The sequence below is a fragment of the Arachis ipaensis genome, chromosome B01 (genome assembly GCF_000816755.2).
Source record: "Arachis ipaensis cultivar K30076 chromosome B01, Araip1.1, whole genome shotgun sequence".
Classification (NCBI taxonomy): Eukaryota; Viridiplantae; Streptophyta; class Magnoliopsida; order Fabales; family Fabaceae; genus Arachis; species Arachis ipaensis.
In genome coordinates, this window is record NC_029785.2 from 48,321,190 (window position 1) to 48,328,595 (window position 7,406).

Below are 7,406 nucleotides of genomic sequence, written 5' to 3' on the forward strand. Positions count from 1 at the left end.
ATCTGATTTATGTTTAACTTGGAGAATTTGTTTACTTTTAACCAAGTAGGTAGAAGTATTTTTGCATTTGGTTGCATTCATATAGATAGGTTGCATTTCATAAGTTTTACCATTCCTCTTCACTCCTTTATAGCTTCTCTTGAGCTTAGCATGAGGACATGCTAATGTTTAAGTGTGGGGAGATTGATAAACCACTATTTTATGGTTTATCTTGTGCTAAATTGAGTGGATTTTATCCACTATTCTCACACTTATTCATTGAATTCGCATGTTTTACATTTTCCTTCCTAATTTTGTGCTATGATTGAAAACATGCTTCTTTGGCCTTAAATTTGCTAACTTTAATCCTCTCTTATTACCATTCGATGCTTTGATATGTGTGTTAAGTAATTTCAGGATTTATAGGATAGGAATGGCTTAGAGGATGGAAAGGAAGCATGCAAAAGTGGAAGGAATACAAGAAATTGAAGGAATTGCTAAGCTGTCAAGCCTGACCTCTTCATACTAAATCGATCATAACTTGAGCTACAGAGGTCTAAATGAGGCGGTTCTAGTTGCATTGGAAAGCTAACATCCGAGGCTTCAAAATGATATGCAATTTGCCATGCAGTTAGGCAACGCGCATGCGTGGGGAACGCATACGCGTGACCTTGCAAAAGTTCATCGACACGTACGCGTGGGCGACGCGTACGCGTGACAGAGCCACGTGCTGGACGTATCAGAAATCGCTGGGGGCAATTTTTGGGCTATTTTTGGCCTAGTTTCAAGCCCGAAAAACACATATTAGAGGCTGCAGAGTGGGGGAATCACATTCAATCATTCATACAACTTTCATTCACATAATTTTAGGTTTTAGATGTAGTTTTCTATAGAGAGAGAGGCTCTCTCCTCTCTCTAGGTTTTAGGGTTTTTAGCTTTAATTCTTCTCAATTTCAAATTTCTATCTTAGTTTGATTTAGTTTCTTTTCTATTTTTATTTGTCTTAGCATTCTAATTTATCTATTTTCCTTATTGATTATTTTATGTTGCCACTTTAGTTTATGAATTCTCATGTTAGATTTGATTTTTTATTTAATGCAATTTGAGGGATTTCATGTTTATTACTTCTTTTCTCATTTGTTGTTATTGATTCCTTGCAATTGGTTGCTTAGGTTTTATTGTCTCTTATTAATTTCTATGTTTTTATGTTATGCCTTCTAAGTGTTTGACAAAATGCTTGGCTAGATTTTAGAGTAGATTTTCCTCCTCTTGGCTATGGTTGAGTAATTGGAGACTCTTAAATTATCAAACTCCTTTGCTGATTGATAATTGAAAGTTGCTAGTTAATTTGGATCCCTCTAAAGCTAGTCTTTCCTTAGGAGTTGACTAGGACTTGAGGAATCAAATTGATTCATCCACTTGACTTTCCTTCATAGTTAGAGGTTTACTAAGTGGGAGCAATGGACAATTGATGTCACAATTGATAAGGATAACTAGGATAGGACTTCTAATTCTCATACCTTGCCAAGAGCTTTATTAGCTATTAGTTTAATTCTTGCAATTTACTTTTCTTGTTCCTTATTCAAAACCCCAAAAAGATATAATCTCATAACCAATTATAAGTACACTTTCCTGCAATTCCTTGAGAGACGACCCGAGGTTTGAATACTTCGGTTATTATTTTTATAGGGGTTTGTTACTTGTGACAACCAAATTTTTGCATGAAAGGATTGTTTGTTGGTTTAGAAACTATACTTGCAACAAGAATTTATTTGTGAATTTTTTACTAGCAAAAATCCGCTCATTAGTCTTCTCTTTCCTCACTCTTACTTTTAGTCACATCCATCAGAAGAAGATAGAAGCAAATAGAAGAAGTTATCAGAAGCATATGAAGAAAAAGGCTATGAAGTAGAAAAGGTTATTGAAGATCTTTTTAAGAGGTGAAGATCTAAAGAAAACAAAAGCAAGATTCTTGCCATGGAAGGCATGATTTGAAGAAAGGCTTCAAGATCTTATTTGCTAAGAAAAGAAATAATCTGCCTCGGTGAAGAAGCAAATCTAAGTTGAAAAAGTTCTTTTCCATTTTTGTTCATCAAAGAAAGAAGATAGCTTCTAAAGTCTCAAGTAGGAAGAAGAAAAAATGGAAGGCAAGAAGCTGTCCTAGGTCAGAGGATCATCAAGGGTCTGAATCCTTTCTCGGAGCTAAAGACAAGATCAAGGGCTCAGATGGAAGGAGCTTGATGAAAAGAGTTGAGAGAGGTACATGCATGTTGGTTTTCGGCTTTCCCTCTCTCTTCTCTTTGTCCAAACTGCTGCTATTTTTGGTTGGGGAAGAAGTTGCTTGGTTGAACTGGTTTCAACCTTGGAAGGTTCCCCTTCTAGATGTAGGCTACATTGCACCAAGTAGCTAAACTAGGATATATCTGGTGTTACTTCTTCTTCCCTTCTCCTTTCTCAGTTTCTGGTGATCTGGAGATAAAAACTAAATTGTCTCTCAACTCGGCATGAGACAAAAATAGAAATATCTCATGAAGTTTCAGAAATTAATATTCTGCAAAAAAGGGGCTAAGATTCAACCCCATTTTCTTAGCCACTGATTACCATCAATTGGTATCAGAGCTTGGTCTCAAAGAGATCAAGCTTCACAGCTTGGAAGAAAGATCCTGATGGCAGACAACATGGATTTCAACACAGTGGCTTATACTCTAACAGAAAGACAGTCCAACAACAGACCTCCATTCTTCAATGGAAAAATTACAACTATTGAACAGAAGGGAATGAAGATGAAAGAAAAAGGAAAAGGATGTGAAACTAAATGTCAAGGTTGTCAACATGCTGAACTGTGCAACCAGCTTTAAGGAATACCTGAAGGTTTCAAGATGCAAAATAGCAGAGGAAATATGGGATAAGCTCCAAGTCACACATGAGGGCACCACACAAAAGAAACCAGAAGTGACATGCTGAGCAAAGAATATGAGATGTTCTCTATGAAAGAAGGAGAATCAATTGATGACATGTTCGAGAGATTCTTTATCATCATTAATAGCTTGGATGCTATGGGGATTACTCATTCCGAACTTATGCTAGTGAAAAAAATCTTGAGAAGCTTGACAAGAGATGGAAAAGTCAAATGACCTGTAATGAGTTGAGAGAAAAGTTACTAGCATATGAAATAAAAAAAATGATGATACAAAAAAAAAGAAAGAAATGGCTCTTAAATCTTGCACTGAATCATTGGATGATGAATCCAATGACTGTTTATAAGATTACAGCTTTGTATGTTTTGCTAGGAAACTTAGAAGGATGATGAAACTCAAAGGAACCAAAAAGGAAAGGACTTATGGCTTGTTGGGAGGATCTCAAGATTGACTCAGATGAGGAAGAAGACTTCGAAGATAGAGCACAAATTTGTTTCATGACTGATGAATATCAACAAGAAGAGGTAAATTACTATAACTTATCTCTTGATGATTTGCATGTGACTATTGATGATCTCACTCACATTTCTGAAACATTGCTGAATAAATACAACAAATGTAAATCTGAAAATGAAGTTTTGAATGCTGAAAATGAGTTTTTGAACGAAAATGTAAAAAAGACCAAATGTGCTTTTGATTTCATTGAAGAAAATAAATGATTGAAATTTGAAATTGAAAAGTTCAATGGAAAGCACATTTTTAATCCTTCTCAAGAACTTGTTGCGAAAAATAAAAGATTAAATGAAATGATAAAAAGGTTGAATAATGATTTAGCAAAATTTGTACATAGTTCAAGCAACTTGGACAAATTACTTGCTAATCAAAGACCGTTGTTTGGAAAATCAGGTTTAGGGTATGTAACAAAAATGATGCAACTTTTGAAAAAATCACTTGCAAAATTCACAGCATCATCTTAAAAATAAAATCATCATTTGATAAATCTGGTCTTAGGTATTTGGGGCACGAAATTATGATCACACTTTTCACAAGTCCGCACAACTAACAAGCAAGGGCACTGGGTCGTCCAAGTAATACCTTACGTGAGTAAGGGTCAATCCCACGGAGATTGTCGGCTTGAAGCAAGCTATGGTCATCTTGTAAATCTTAGTCAGGCGAAAATTCAAATGGTTATGAGTTTTTATAAGTAAAAGATAAATAAAACATAAAATAAAATAAGATACTTATGTAATTCATTGGTGGGAGTTTCAGATAAGCGTTTGGAGATGCTTTGTTGCTTCTGAACGTCTGCTTTCCCATTGTCTTCTTCCAATCATGCGTGCTCCCTTCCATGGCAAGCTGTATGATCCTCTCGGATAAAAAATACCAGGTACGGTTTCTGCACGGCTAATCAACTATCGGATTTCTCGTCCCGGATGAAAAATACCAAGTACAGCTACCGCATGGCTAATCATCTGTCGATTCTCACTAGCGTCGAAATAGGATATCTCTATCCTTTTGCACACTGTCACTGCGCCCAACATTCGCGAGTTTAAAGCTCGTCACAGTCATCCCTTCCTAGATCCTACTCAGAATACCACAGACAAGGTTTAGACTTTTCGGATCTCAAGAATGTTGCGAATTAGTTCTAGCCTATACCACAAAGGTTCTAATCCTCCGGACTCGGTCCGTGGATTAGAGACTGATAAACCACTATTTTATGGTTTATCTTGTGTTTAATTGAGTGGTTTCATCAAGTCTTCACCCACTTATTCATACTAATCGCATGATTTTACATTTTCCTTCCAAGTATTGTTTATGGTTGAAAACTTGCTTCCTAGAAATCTTTAATTAGTATATTTTAATTCTCCTTTATACCATTCGATGCCGTGATCCGTGTGTTAAGTGTTTCAGGCTTTATAGGGCAGGAATGGCATAGAGAATAGAGAGGAAGCTTGAAAAAAATGGAAGGAACACAAGAAACTAAGGAGATGACCCGCGAACACTGACGTGCGCGCATGGCTTACGCGAGCGCACGGAATTGAGAAAATCGCAGTCACGCGAACGGGTGCCTGATGCAAATGCGTGGATTGGAGTCTGCACGAATGACGCGAACGCGTGGACGACGCGTACGCGTGACAAGGAAATCGCTGAATGACGCGAATGCGTGGACGACGCGTACGCGTGACCTGCGCGATCTGCATAATTAACAGAAAATGCTGGGGTGATTTCGGGCCGCGTTTTGACCCAGTTTTCAGCCCAGAAACACAGAATAAAGCTAGGAAACACGCAGAGACTCAACAACAGATTAGATACACATTAATACACATTCACATATTCTCATTAGGATAGTTTTTAGGTTTTTAGATCTGAATTTAGAGAGGATTACTTCCCCTCTAGGTTCTCTTTACATTCATAGTTAATTAGCTTATGCTTTTAGATATTGAAGAAGTCATTACCTCCGTTGAAGACATCATTCTAGTTTGTTTACTTTGTCCCTTATTCTTCCATATCCTTATTTATTTTATTTAGAGTTCTAATTGGATTACATTCATGGATTGTTGATAAAGAGGATTACTTTTATTTTTAATTAATTCAGTCTCTATTTTATTTTAATTAATTTATTATGTCTTCTTATATTTTTCTGAGTATTATATCCATGTCAATGGAGTAGATCCAATACTTGACATGGGGGTTGTTTAAAAGGAGACACTTGAGTTGGAAGGCTTAAGTGTTGATTAATCTGGACGTTGTTGGCTAGTTCTATATTTACTAACCCTAGACCTTCCTAAGGGAGAGGACTAGGATTTGCGAATAAGGGTTAGCTTAATCACTTGAATTTCCTTTATTTAGTAAGGGTTAACTAAGTGAAAACAACAACCTTTTTAATACTGCACTTAAGAGATTCCAACAAAGATAGAACTTCCAATTAATCATTTCCCCAGTCAAGGCTTTTTATTTATAATATCAATAATTATTCTTAGTTTATTTTTATTGCTTAAATTTACAATTATTTAATTGCTCATTATTCAACTCTCAAAACTCTCGAAAAATTCCTACTTAATAAAATAGCACCCATTCCTACAACTCGTTGGGAGACGACCTGGGATTCATACTCCCAGTATTTTTATTCTAAATTTTGTGACACCCTTTTTAAATTGGTGAGGCAGATTTTAGCTGGTTAAGAGCTATACTTGCAACGCTGTTCTCTTATTAAAAATCTCTTAATTGGTCTAACTTCTGCCACGCACCAGTTTTTGGCGCCGTTGCCAGGGATTTACAATTGTGTGCTAAATTATTAATTAGTGTGCATATTTTTATTTTATTTGCATATTTTATTTTATTTTTACCATGAGTTATATGTTTCTTTCCTTGAATGACGCGTTCACTGCCTGATCCGAGCTTAGTCACGTTTGATCCTGAAATTGAAAGAACTATTTCATGTATTAGGCGAGCTCAACGTCGGTTAGCCTCTGAGGGTGGTGAAGTGATTGTTATCGATTCACCAGTCTCATCTGAGGGCGAATCTGAACCGCCATCCGAGAGTGAAACAAGCTCCTTTACTACTGATTCAGTTGATTCACGTGCAGATAACATGGCAAAACCTAGGAGGATTACTCTCCAGGAAGCTGGAGCCCCAAATTTTACAATGCAGCCGTATCAAGTGCATCATCCAACTCTGGCTGCAGATTTTGAACTGAAGACTGCACTAATCAACTTAATGCCCAAGTTTCATGGCTTACCTGCTCAAGAGCCTATTGGTGCACAAAATTGTTACTCTCTTACAATTTCGCACACATGACCAGCAAGTGCACTGGGTCGTCCAAGTAATACCTTACGTGAGTAAGGGTCGAATCCCACGAAGATTTTTGGTTTGAAGCAATCTATGGTTATCTTGTAAATCTTAGTCAGGAAGTCAATTATGTTTATCAATTGAATTGTGAGTAACCAGTAGAGCATAAATTAAAAGTTACTTGTTGTGCAGTAATGGAGAATATGTTGGAGTTTTGGAGATGCTTTGTCTTCTGAATCTCTGCTTTCCTCTGTCTTCTTGTTCACGCACGCACGTCCCCCTATGGCAAGCTATGTGTTGGTGGATCACCGTTGTCAATGGCTACCCTCCATCCTTCCAGTGAAAACTACGCTCACGTGCTCTGTCACAGCACGGCTAATCACCGGTTGGTTCTCGATCCGGTTGGAATAGGATTTACTATCCTTTTGCATCTGTCACTAACGCCCAGCCTTCAGGAGTTTGAAGCTCGTCAAAGTCATTCAATCCTTGAATCCTACTCAGAATACCACAGACAAGGTTTAGACTTTCCAGATTCTCATGAATGCTGCCATCAGTTATAGCTTATACCACGGAGATTCTGATTAAAGAATCTAAGAGATACTCATTCAATCGGATATAGAACGGAGATGGTTGTCAGGCACACGTTCATGGTTTGAGGAAGGTGATGAATGTCACAGATCATCACCTTCATCACAGTTAAGCGCGAATGAACATCTTAG